This window comes from Lytechinus pictus, chromosome 7 (genome assembly GCF_037042905.1).
Source record: "Lytechinus pictus isolate F3 Inbred chromosome 7, Lp3.0, whole genome shotgun sequence".
NCBI lineage: Eukaryota > Metazoa > Echinodermata > Echinoidea > Temnopleuroida > Toxopneustidae > Lytechinus > Lytechinus pictus.
Window position 1 is genome coordinate 37,257,167 of NC_087251.1, and position 13,834 is coordinate 37,271,000.

The following is a 13,834-nucleotide window of genomic DNA, read 5'->3' on the forward strand; positions in this document are numbered from 1 at the left end:
ATGAGGCAAAAATGAAGGTCATTTTCATTCCAAGAAAATTGACAAGCAAAAAAAAAAGGGGGGTGGTTCACTACAAAATGAAGGTAATTTTCTTCAGAGAAAATTGACATGCATAAAAAAGGCTGTCACTACAAAATGTAGGTCAATTTGGTAAAATTTATCCATTTTCTCCACATCCCAGGGCCATGCATGACTGGTGGAGACAAGGCCATGTTTCAGGGGCAGATCCAGCTTTCGTTAATAGGGGAGAGGGGTGCCATAAAAATATTTTCATCCACATTTTCCCAGTTAAGCTGCTGAAATCTAATTTTGTTGTTGGATCTTGAGGGGGTAGTCCTAACTAAAGATTGAAGTTTTAAGTACATTTTAGCTTTATTCTCACAAACACAGCACTAATAGGTTATGTGTGCTTTGCACAAGTTCAAATTAAAACAAATACTTCATGCATTTATACTTGAAAATTGAAAATTCAGAGCAGTTTTTGCTTAAATGTCCGAGTTTCATGATGATATTCCAAACTTAACCTTGGTTAAGATATCAATATTGACAATGCCATTACCACCGCTGTCAGAAAGCATTTTTTTTTTCTCTATCTGCGATGCGGATATCAGTCTTTTCTTTTTTTAAATGAAAAATAACAATCCCTGTGTTTCTGTGTACCGGTATTGTTTTTTTAAAGTAAACTTTGCTAATAACACAATCAATTTTCTTTTTCAATTATGATTTGGGTCATTATTTTTACTACTTTAATCCATCATAAACGACTGATATAAAGCTCCATTTTTTTTTTCAATCTGAGCAATCAGCTCCAAGTATCAGCTGATTTTACCAAGCATCTGCACTCTAACAGCAAAACATTATATTATTTTACAAAGCTATTAGCTGAAAATAATCTACGAACCAACTTTTTAAAAGCCTTTGCCTCTTCAGAATACTTTACTCTGCAGTGCTGTGAAGTATGACGAATATGACCGCATTTTTGTGTTTTTAAAAGCACATTTGCTCCAACAAAAGTGTGTATTGTTTAAAAACAAGCACATGAACCCACAATTTTAGTGTTCACACCTTTTTAGTATACCTTTCTCTATGACCATGCAAAATTTGGTGAAAATGACATGGGTTTTGAATTAAGTGCAGCATTTTTTTGTACTTAGATTTGTTGTAAAAATTTCAATTTTTTTAAGATATGTTTTTCTTTCACACCTTATTTTCAAAATTGAAGGTGCCCCCACTACGCATTTGCATTTTTTTATATCCTCTTCATGCATTCCCACAAACAGTCCTTGAATTGTGCTTTTTTCAGGTCAGTAAACATTTTCAGCTTGCATTTTGCACATTCACATTAATTTTGAAAAGTCTGTTGCCTAGTTGGTCTAGTGAATATTATACAAAATGGGTATAGCCTAAATGGAAATAAGAAACCATAATGGGCTGAAATTTGAAGATGAAGTATGATTAGACCATGTGAGATGAAACTAAATGGAGTGAAGACAAAGCTAATGTAGATCAATCAGCAATATACTCACAAGCTAAGTATTAGAATTGAGTTATAAAACTGACTGCTTAAAATATTCTCAAATTACCACCTGAAACATACCTGTTTAAGAGTGCTTTTTGATAGACATTGACATATTGTTCAGACAAGTATTATATGTAGACAGTTTTTGTTGTTCTGCTCTGAAGCGCCTTGAGCATCTAATCAAGATGGAAAGTGCGCTATACGAATCTCATGTATTGTCATTAATATGATCATATTTACCTGTAATGACATCGTTATCTTTAAAGTTCTTTATTGTATCTCTGCCATAAGAATCATCTCCAACCTACAATATAATATGTTGAGATAAGGAAACAAATTACATTTGAGAAAATACATGTACCTGTTTTATGAAGAATAACAAATAGACAATTTCTATAACAAGTTTCCAATCAGCCAATCAAATTGAATGATTTCAGTAGTTTATAACTTTCATTGCAAACTTATCATCGCAAGTTCTGTGAAATGGGCCACAGTTCAACAACAGCTTTTTCACTTTTTAAAAAGCAATGTTTAGATTTTTAGAAAGCCAGAATGAAACTTGAAGTCTTCAAAGAGGAAGTTCACACTGACAATAAGTTGCCTGTTGGTTTTGATAAAAGCAGAAAAGTGTGAATGTAAATCCATCTAAGCAGAAGAGATTTATGATTTTTTTTCTTCTTAATTTGTGATGTCATATATGTAAGCAGCTCCCCCTATAATGTAAATTACAGAAATTCGATTCTTTACAATGAAACATGATCACTAAAAATATTTCTTATCGAATTTGGTATGAAATGATGAGTCTGGTAATATCACCGCACAAATGAAATCCCTTTCCCTTTTTTTAAAGAAAAATGGCACATTTGAAGAATTTATATAAAACAACATGGAGCTGCTTGTGTAAGACAAATTCGAAACTTGAAAAAAATTAATGACTCTATTCTGTTACAGATATTCGTAAAACCTTCCATTTTCCACTTTCAATTTAAGTGAAGAGTAGGCAATATTTGTATCCTTCATTAAAAAAATGCTTTAATTCAGTTATTAAGAAAAATATACATTATCAAAACATAATGGCCATTTACCCACGTTCAAAGAGGCAAATCTTGACAATGTTAAGAATTTCTATCTCATTTTCAATAAATTTGGATTGTAGTTCTGTTAACTTTTCTATATTCATTTTATTCAAATGATTTTTAACAGTTAATAGATATTTCTCTGTTTGTATATTCTGTTTAAAAAGTTTATAAGTTCTCAATTTATTTTGTTCAACATCATTTGCTCGATCATTACGTAAATCCAATAAGAACTGGCAATTGAAAATATCTTCAACTTTGCTTTTTATTTCTTCTTCTACTACTCTATCACTATCGACTATCTCACCTAGTTCTAAACAATTCTTATTCACATCCAAATATATGTTAAATCCCTTAAGATTGTCCAGTAAAGAATACTTTTACCACATACTCCTACACAGTCAAACAAAATCGTGTTTAAGGAAATACTTTTTTTTCACTATGAAAAGGGATGACAATTAGATCTTGCAGGCATTACCTTTGGGGAAAAAATAAGCAGAAAATTTTGCAGATCTGAGAAAAGGGAATTCCCACATGTCAAATTTAGAATTAAAAAAGAGCTATGTCTACAGGGACGGGTACTGTGGAATTAGAGTTTCCAGAAATAATCAGGTCAATAGCCCTATTCATATGGATAAACAAATGCATGACCCCCTAGACTAACTGACCACATTTCCAGTCTCTCCGGAATATCTTGTAAATTAGATGATTAATGTTATTTTTTTAAACAAAAAATCAAATATCAAAGTGAGCATAAGGACTCAAGAGCAGACAGGAGTCACAACCCACAAGCTGAATGAATAATGAAAAAATAAAAATAAACAAAAAAAACAAGAAAAAGGAAAAATGAAACTAGGGAAAATGGACACATTCCCCCCCCCCCCCCCACACCAAAATCTAAGTCCCCTTTTATAATATAGAACAAGTGGAATACCTCTGGCGGTCTCACCTGCATCACGCGATTCAATATAGCAGCAGTGCTGACTTTGAAAACTACTATAGAATAATTATTCACAAAAAACACCATTCATAAAATGATACAATACTACATTCATTGACATTTGACCTTGATCATGTGACCTAAAACTTGTCAGTGAAACTTGATTACCCCTATATCCACATTTTATACACTAGGGGAGACCGGGATTAGTTGGAACGCTGGGTAAGTTGAAACATTGTAATTTTCTTTAACGTCTTTAAATAAATTTCTGCAATACTGCCCTCAATTTATTGTCATTATCAACAGCCATCCACCATATTACAGACAACACATGTGCAACAAGCCTGGTGAAGTTAGAAAGAAATTTTTGTTTTTTTACCTTCTGGGTAATTTTTTCTCTTTCAGAAATGTTTTATTATCCCAGAGAAGTTTAGAGATCAAGTTGGCCAGTTTGGGGGTATAATAGACACTTGTACCAAGCTACAAAATGGGGTTATTAATATGCCATGGTGAAGTCCCTTTTTTGTGCTGTAAGCTTATAAATGTCAGATGGGCCTCCGGGGTTAGTTGGAACAAAATTGAAGGGGCTAGTTGGAACATGTTCCAACTTACGCCAAACATAATTATGAGAAAAAAATATAGAAAGTATTTCACACTCTTCTGAACATGTATTGTATACCATGCTTGTTTTGTTTATCAGTTAGGTCTGAGTGTGCATTTAAGACCTAATGTAGGCCCCTAATGCAATATTAACCCTTATCAAACTGGGGGGGTCAATTTGAGCCCCCCCCCCCCCCCTCGAGAAATTTAGTCACTACGCCGTCGCGCGATTTTTTTTTACTACACTGCTCGCTGATTTTTTACTTTCAAGTCATCATTTGAGACCAAATTTGCGATGCCTGTGTGCGCAGTTTCGAAATTACGCAACATTTTGTACGTGCATATCGGACCCAAAATTGCTAAAAAACGTGATTCCATGTACAAAGTCAATGCAAGTTGTGTTTTTCAACCAAAAGTCATAAATGTATGATTATTTTTTACTTTTGTTGATTCAAATAGATTTATTTTATGCTAATTATGATCGCAAAAGTGTCCCGACAAAGTTCATCGGAAAAAACAAAGGTTCGAATCGAAAAAACAAAGAAATAAAAATAAAAAAACAAAAAATAAATAAGACCAAAAATTAGCATTCTACTAGCTTAATAAATAGAGTTAAAGGCAAAAACATACAAAAAAAAAAACAAATTTAGGGCAAATTTCATATGCTTATTTGCATAATTAATTAATGAAAAAAATATAAACAATTATTCTTTATCTTGTAAATTTGATGCAGAAGTACATGAAATTGCTGATAGTACACTTAATTGTATGTAAAATCAAACACACCCAAATATGCGGAATTCTACTCACAGTCTGCTTGCGTGAGTGGCTGTATAATAGAAAACAGAAAGTTCAACAAATCCACACTTTAAATATTTTGAACTTGAAAAAAATAAAGCAAATAGGCTTAAACCATGTAATATTACAGTTTTAAGTAGTTTTAGTATAATTCTTAATTGATCATGCAGTGTTCCAACTTACCCCATACCATGTTCCAACTTACCCCGTATTGTGGTAGTTGGAACGTTGGTCTTGTTCAAGGTGGATTTTTTTCAGTACCATAATAGAGTTTAATATTTTATGGGGTACATTTGAAGCCCTTAGATATATGCTTCAAGCTGATATATTGATTGTTTCTCGAATAAAATCTATTTGGATTTTACAGCAATTTTTTTCAAAAATGTTCCAACTAACCCCGATCTCCCCTATATATCTATAAACTTTGAAAGTTATGACAGCAATCTAATAATTACCTCTAAAATGGCCAAAGTTCAATGACCTTAAATGACCTTTGACTTTGGTCATGTGACCTGAAACTCGGACGAAATGTTCAAAGATACTTGATAACTCTTATGTCCAAGTTTCATGAATCAGATCCATAAACTTTCAAAGTTATGATGGTAATTCAACAGATACCCCCCACATGGCCAAAGTTCATTGACCTTTGACCTTGGTCATGTGACCTAAAACTCGCACAGGATGTTCAGTGATACTTGATTACTCTTATTTCCACGTTTTACGAACTAGACCAATAAACTTTCAAAGTTATGATGGTAATTCAACAAATACCCCCAACTTGGCAAAAGTCCATTGACCTTAAATGACCTTTGACCTTGATCATGTGACCTGAAACTCGCACAGGATGTTTAGTGATACTTGATTATTCTTATATTAAAGTTTCATGAATCAGATCCATAAACTTTCAAAGTTATGATGGTAATTCAACAGATAAACCCATTATGGCCAAAGTTCATTGACCTTTGACCTTGGTCATGTGACCTGAAATGCGCACAGGATGTTCAGTGATACTTGATTACCCTTATGTCCAAGTTTTATGAACTTGACCTATAAACATTCAAAGTTATGATGGTATTTCAACGAATACCCCCAACTTGGCCAAAGTTCATTGACCTTGATCATGTGACCTGAAACTTGCACAGGATGTTCAGTGATACTTGATTACTCTAATGTCCAAGTTTCATGAATCAGATCCATAAACTTTCAAAGTTATGATGGTAATTCAACAGATACCCCCAATTTGGCCAAAGTTCATTGACCCTAAATGACCTTTGACCTTGGTCATGTGACGTGAAACTCAAGCAGGATGTTCAGTAACACTTGATTAACCTTATGTCCAAGTTTCATGAACTAGGTCCATATATTTTCTAAGTTATGATGACATTTCAAAAACTTAACCTTCGATTAAGATTTGGTGTTGACGCCGCCGCCATCGCCGCCGTCGGAAAAGCGGCACCTGTGTCTCACTCTGCTATGCAGGCGAGACAAAAATAAAAGGAGGAACAAAGATTAAGAAAAAGAAAGGAATGAAGATAGCTTGGTCATGAAACTTTTTAATAAACTTTATACTGAATTATATCTTTATTCAGGTTTATTAAGTCATCTTGCTGATACTGTACTCCCCATTCCCAATCAAACTACCCCTTTATTAGCGCGATAAAGGACTTAAGGACAATAATTCAGTCAAGAACCATTGTAATTGACGGGACCAAAAAGTGATGAGCAACAATGTTTGCTAAAATTTTGGCGGCAAAGAAGCGGTGTAGCAGCTGCCTCATACATAACTTCAGTCTTTAGCGAGAAAATCAAAGATTTTTAATTTTTGCTTTTGACCTTCAATAACAGACTGTTTGCACATCTTCATGAATATTCAATGAGCAAACTGATGATGTCATACCTCCACTTGTTATTTAGTATTTTACTATATGAAATTATGTTTATCCAAATTTTGTCTTCCAAGAACTAAACAAGTGAAATGCCTCTGGCAGTCTCACCTGCATCACGCGATTCAATATAGCAGCAGTGCTGACTTTGAAACCTACTATAACTCCCACAAAATGTTCAGTGATACTTGGTTACTCTTATGTCCAAGTTTCATGAATCAGATCCATAAACTTTCAAAGTTATGATGGTAATTCAACAAATACCCCCAATTCGGCCAAAGTTCATTGACCCTAAATGACCTTTGACCTTGGTCATGTGACGTGAACTCATGCAGGATGTTCAGTGATACTTGATTAACCTTATGTCCAAGTTTCATGAACTAGGTCCATACATTTTCTAAGTTATGATGACATTTCAAAAACTTAATCTTAGGTTAAGATTTTGATGTTGATTCCCCTAACATGGTCTAGGTTCATTGACCCTAAATTACCTTTGACCTTGGTCATGTGACATGAATCTCAGACAGGATGTTCAGTAATACTTGATTAACCTTATAGCCAAGTTTCATGAACTAGGTCCATATACTTTCTAAGTTATGCTGTCATATCAAAAACTTAACCTTAGGTTAACCTTAGGTTAAGATTTGATGTTGACACCGCTGCCGCCGCCGCCGTCGGAAAAGCGGCGCCTATAGTCTCATACTGCTTTGCAGGTGAGACAAAAATAGATTGACAAGTGATTTAATGCTTTGATCTAATTATTTCAATTAATAATTAAATTTTATAGATATTTATTGCTGCAACTTATCTTATTATATGGGAGACATACACACATCATTGAAAATATGAAGTAATTATGACATCATGTAATAACATAAGAAAACGAAAAGCGAGGATGTGACAACATCAGCCAACCTAATGAAGATTCATGACAATGTAAATATAACTGTTTTCCCAAAATATTGATGAATTTTAGTCAGTTACCTGATTTTGATGAAATTTTCAGTATTTTGCTCGGTGAATTTTACTCTATTTATTTTGATATAAAAATTTTCTCATTCCGGAGTACCCCTTTAATGGTATCTCTGTCATTCATGATGACTTTCCGGTAAAGCAAACTCAAAGTTTGAATTGTCTAATATCATTTCAAGTATAACCTACCTTGCCCACCATAGCAGTTCTTGCACCTAATCTTGAAGCCATAACACATTGATTGGCTCCTTTTCCTCCAAATCCTGTGCTAAATCGCTTTCCGTGAATGGTTTCCCCAGGCTTGGGAAATCGGGACACATAGCTAAATTGATGGTTCAAATGGGGTAAAAAAAAGAAATTGTCTCAATCAAAATTCCTCCAAAGACGAAAAACAAAATTTTGACTAACTGACATACAACTTAGATATTTCATTTTCATTATGATGGGTCATGACCTAGGGCTACCTTAATTTTATGATGCTTTGAACATACAGACTTTGTAGTTTTTTTCCATTATAGTAATCCTAATAATGTGATATCATATCATTCTAAAAGTCTAATATTTGGATACATTTAAATAAAACATTTTTTTTATATTTCTGCTTATAACTTCTTCCAATGCCTGTTCTAAGCATAGGTAAAGGGCCTGTAACATGAATTAGACTTGAGTATCATTCCGTTAGAGTTTGAATGTGGCATCTAGTGCCCTCTTTCCGCAATGTTTCTATATTTACTCAAAATATGCCTTTGAGCACTTACTTTGATGATTGAGTAATTGGATATTAGAAAGCTACTGACAGATTATATCCTGAAATTTTCAACAAATTACACACTTGAGAAGGGATTTTATTTATTTTTTTTAAACACACTTATTTTATTTTGATGGGGCACCCGATAAAATTGAATTTGATGTAAAATCATTATATCAATTAAATAAAACAATTTTTATTTCATATCCTTCACATCATGTTTTATAATTAAATGCACTTTTACTAAGATTTACCAAAACTAAAGATGCTTTAAAGGATTGGTGGTTAAAAAAAGAAATTTGAAATAATTGACTAAAAAAACACTTGGATATTGTATATTAAACAAAGAGACAAGATTTCTTATAACATATAATAATAATAGAATTAGTGAAAAATATTTTTAGAAGTTTGATTTTTAAGAAATTCATTGTATTGTAATTCATGTGTCACAAAGTAGACCTGAAGTGCCGAGCTTCCTCAACACAGATCTACGCTTCTGGTAGTTCTGCCACAATCATCACATATATAATCTGGTTTATAGTCCTTAATTACTTCACGAAGATTACTCTCCTATCTCTTTGTTTCCTTTCTATTTCCCTTCCTTTCACTGTCATGATGGTCCAAACAGTCCTTTTCAGGATTACCCACATGGTGAACCATAGGCAGCCTCTTCTATGTTGTCATCATGCAAACTTTCAAAGATCATCCCAAAACACTTAGTACCGGTATTTAAAATTAATCACCATAGCAACCTAGCTTTTGTATGTCCAGACATATTGTAATTCTGGACACAAAGAATTTTTTTTTTTAATATCAATGCAATATTTTATTTAAAATATTATATTTTTTATAAACAATGACTCTCTATCAACAAAGTTCATAATTAAAAAAAAAATAATAATAAAATCACCATAAAATTCACCTTGCAATGAGTATTGTTGCCATCATTGTGTGTTACCACGGGTGCCGACTTTCTACAAATGCACCACCCAATGTCCTCGTATACGGTTAGTGCTTTTGTCAGTCACCTACGAGGTCAATATGATCTCCATAAATACCCAGGTTCACGGTGAACCGTAAACCTTCTCCATGTTATAAACTCCACCATGCAAACCTAAAAAGATCATCTGAGGTCAATACTGTTATGTTGATCAGTAAATCGGAGTAATATGAAGTAAAACAATACACCAGACGGTGGACTGTGCTGTTTCCAGAAGAAGAAGGGGGAATCACTTCCCCTTTCATATTACTCAGATTGACTGATCAACATTTGTCAAAATTATCTGGTCACCTAATCACTTGCATCAACCTTTGTTTATTTGGTGAGGTGAATTTTTTTTAGGGATATAGATAAAATTCAGTCAAATTAAGTTCCACAATTAAAAATTACACATCATTACATTTTACATGTCATGATAGCCCAACAAAAACTCAAGTTAAAATAACAATGTCGTGTCTGGTCAGGCTTAACTAAACAAATTCAAAAACAAAATTTCTACCCATGCAGGAGTTGGGAGCAATTGATTTGTGTATTTTGAAGAGAATGTGTAGTATGGTTGGAACTACCCCTTATCGACCACCTAATCTTCTAAGCATCATATCTGCGAAAATATTCATCAATTTTACCCAGTTTTCGTCTCATTTGTGCAGAAAATTGAGCAGATCAGATTCCCATGTTTCGCTCGGCGACTCCGATTCAATTTGCGTATATATCGACGATCAACGAATGCGACGATTTTCCATTTGCTCATTTGCACCCGTCTTTTGAAACCGACCACCCGCGGTACACTAAGTTTACGGCCGATTCTTGTCGCGGTGGCGAAATATTTTTACTCTTTCAAATAAGTTCTATGACGTCAACATGCTAAATGATCGCCTCACTACTTCTACTGCGAGCTCCAACGCATGATTCGACGATTGACGACGGATATTTGTTCTAAAGCCGTTTCCTATCGGATTTCTTGGTTTTTCAGCGGGTTTTGGGTTTGGTCAATACAATTTTGGTTAATTCTACTAAATTTTTACTTTTTGTTGCTTCTTTTTTTCTCGTAAAATCGATTCTTACCGTTTCTATGGACACTGCGCCTACTCCCGCGCGTATCGTTTGTAATACGCAATAATTTTAACGCGCGCAAGGTGGTCGGTTTCAAAAGAGGTGGTCGATATGTGGTGGTCTTACCATACTCCACGAAGCCAGACGTATCAGCTAAATCATGGTTGATTTTTTTTTTAACCCCAGCTCCCAGGCCCAGGAACTCTAGCTCCGGGGACTCTGCCTCAGTCAAGGAACTCCTTGCCTGCCAGCAGACCTGGGCCGGTTGATGAGCGATCATGGAGCTATCCCCGAAAAAGAATGAACGTAACAACACAATTATTACACTTTTTTTGGCTAATCTACGAAACGGTACCTTATCAGGTCCATATTACATGACCCTACGATAACGACATCGACTTGACATTTCTTTAGGCTCATTTCTGATGTTTATTCTCGAAGCTGCAACAGAAACTTGACAGATTTACTGCGCTGGAGCTGTTCACGTGATTGTCTTTATGGAGGACCAGCTGCAAACATATAACGATTCCACGGCGCAGGCGAACGAATTCTGTGCCGGAGAGTCTGGCTAAAGAATGGGTCGACATTTCGTTACCCGTCGTTAGCGCCCTTGCAGCTTTGCCTTTAGCTAGCTGCGATACGAGGGTAAAATTATTGTCTATTCTAGATTAATTATTTGAATGTTATTTTGGATCCTCTGTAATCAGGAAAAATTAGATAGTTAAATAATAATGAATAATTTTCTTAATCTTAATTCATATCATTATCAAAATGTATTATGCTATACGATAATTATTGCATGCATTTTTATTTCAAGGTACAAGTAATAAGACTATGTTGTGAGTCTCGTGTTTATATTGCGTAATAAGTAGGCGGGGCCGGGGTTTAAGACCGGAAAATCCGCCGTTTCGGATTTTGTTTTATTAACATTCTCTGACGATCGTCTCAACGCAACAACACATCCTGACCCAAATGTACTGATTTTTCGGTCTTGGCCGGGGTTCAACAGCATTTGTACGATAAAGTCAATATTAGCAAAGTGTGCTTGAAAACATTAAAGACCGAAACAAACTTACAACATAACAAGTGGAATGCCTCTGGCCGTCTCACCTGCATCACGCGATTCAATATAGCAGCAGTGCTGATTTTGAAAACTACTATAACTCGCACAAGATGTTCAGTGATACTTGGTTACTCTTATTTCCACGTTTTATGAACTAGACCAATACACTTATAGAGATATGATGGCAATTCAACAAATACCCCCAACGTGGCCAAAGTTCTTTGACCTTACATGACCTTTGACCTTGATCATGTGACCTGAAACTCGCACAGGATGTTCAGTGATACTTGATTACTATTATGTCCAAGTTTTATGAACTAGACCAACACACTTTCAAATTTATGGCTGTAATTCAACAAATACCCCAATTTGGCCAAAGTTCATTGACCCTAAATGACCTTTGACCTTGATCATGTGACCTGAAACTTGCACAGGATGTTCAGTAATACTTGATTACTATTATGTCCAAGTTTCATGAATCAGATCCATAAACTTTTAAAGTTATGATGGTAATTCAACAGATACCCCCAATTCGGCCAAAGTTCATTGACCCTAAATGACCTTTGACCTTGGTCATGTGATGTGAAACTCATGCAGGATGTTCAGTGATACTTGATTAACCTTATGTATAAGTTTCATGAACTAGGTCCATATATTTTCTAAGTTATGATGACATTTCAAAAACTTAACCTTAGGTTAAGATTTTGATGTTGATTCCCCCAACATGGTCTAAGTTCATTGACCCTAAATGACCTTTGACCTTGGTCATGTGACATGAAACTCATGCAGGATGTTCAGTAATACTTGATTAACCTTATGGCCAAGTTTCATGAACTAGGTCCATATACTTTCTAAGTTATGCTGTCATTTCAAAAACTTAACCTCAGGTTAAGATTTGGTGTTGACGCCGCCGCCGCCGTCGCCGTCGCCGCCGCCGTCGGAAAAGCGGCGCCTATAGTCTCACTCTGCTATGCAGGTGAGACAATAAAACAAGTCAACATGCAGGGTGGAGGTATATTCTCAATTTTCTTCTTTTCTCCTAGCTCTTTCCGTCTCTTTTTTTAAAAGGGGGTCATATAGGGCGGTCACCCCCAGTCCAGTGGCGTAAAGCCGGGCTTGGCATGGGGGGCAGTTTGAGAGTTAAACAAAATGCCGCCGGAAAATGAACGGAGAAGAGAGAAGGAAAGAAAAGGAAGGGAGAAAGTTAAAGAGAGAAGAGGAACTCAGCGGAAAAAAAAAAGAAAGAAAAGGAAAGTGAAAGAAAATGAAGAAAAAGTGGAGAGGAAAAACGAAAAGGGACAGAAATGAGGAGGGGAAGGAGGAAAGAGAAAAGTCAAAAGGGGAACAAAAATATATAGTTATAGTGATATATGCAAATGAGAGAGTCGATGAAATCACCATTTATGTGTAGTAGGACCTACTGTTTGAATTATCACATCATTTCATTTTGTTTGCAGATTTAACAATAACGAGACTCTTCATTAAATCACAATAAGATATCACAGTTCGATCGGGGAGGAATCAGACCAGACAGACGGACGGATTCCGAGCGTGATACCATACGTCCCGTATATGACGGGCGTATAAAAAGGAAACAGAAAGAGTTTTTTTTTATTGAATAAAAGAATATATTTCAAGCGTCCTTATGGGTGAAAATTACGTTGAAACGTCTGTGATGTCATTAATATGTTAATTATTACGTAAATGGTGAGTTCAAAGCACAATCAGGGCGTGGTCATTGCGTAATAAAGAGAACCGCAAATGCAGTATGGGTTTAGGCGCATTACATTGTGAATGCGCTTGCATAAATTTAACGCGCATTCGTCTTTGTTGGCCCTGGATACTGCAACGTCAACAAACCACATTCTCTTGCAATTTGCTTTTTGAGAACCTACTGTCAATATTTTTTGGCGATTTTCGAATATTTTCAAACCTCTCCAAGTCTTGCATCCTAATTGCCGGGTAAGTATATCATCACTAGATAACAATGAAAAGACTGAACAAGTTTGAAATAATTTCTAACAATAATTTTTCAGTTATCAAGATAAAAACTTAAAAAGACAAGGTTATTTTTCACTGAAGAGAATGTCAGAATCCCAGACTCGGTGACAGATTACCAGGGGGGGGGGGGTGAATATTTGGACACAGTGCAGTGTTCAGCTCATAAATTCTGCAAGATATA

The 13,834-nt window shown here is 35.1% G+C and overlaps 1 long non-coding RNA gene across 1 annotated transcript; it reads right to left on the bottom strand.

Moving 5' to 3' along the window:
• Positions 1-591: 591 nt before the first annotated feature.
• Positions 592-11,169, bottom strand: LOC135154632 (uncharacterized). Its single transcript, XR_010294004.1, has 3 exons — positions 10,945-11,169; positions 7,978-8,110; positions 592-1,823 (listed from the first exon to the last, which is right to left on the bottom strand). It is a non-coding gene; the product is annotated as an uncharacterized LOC135154632 (long non-coding RNA).
• Positions 11,170-13,834: the final 2,665 nt, after the last annotated feature.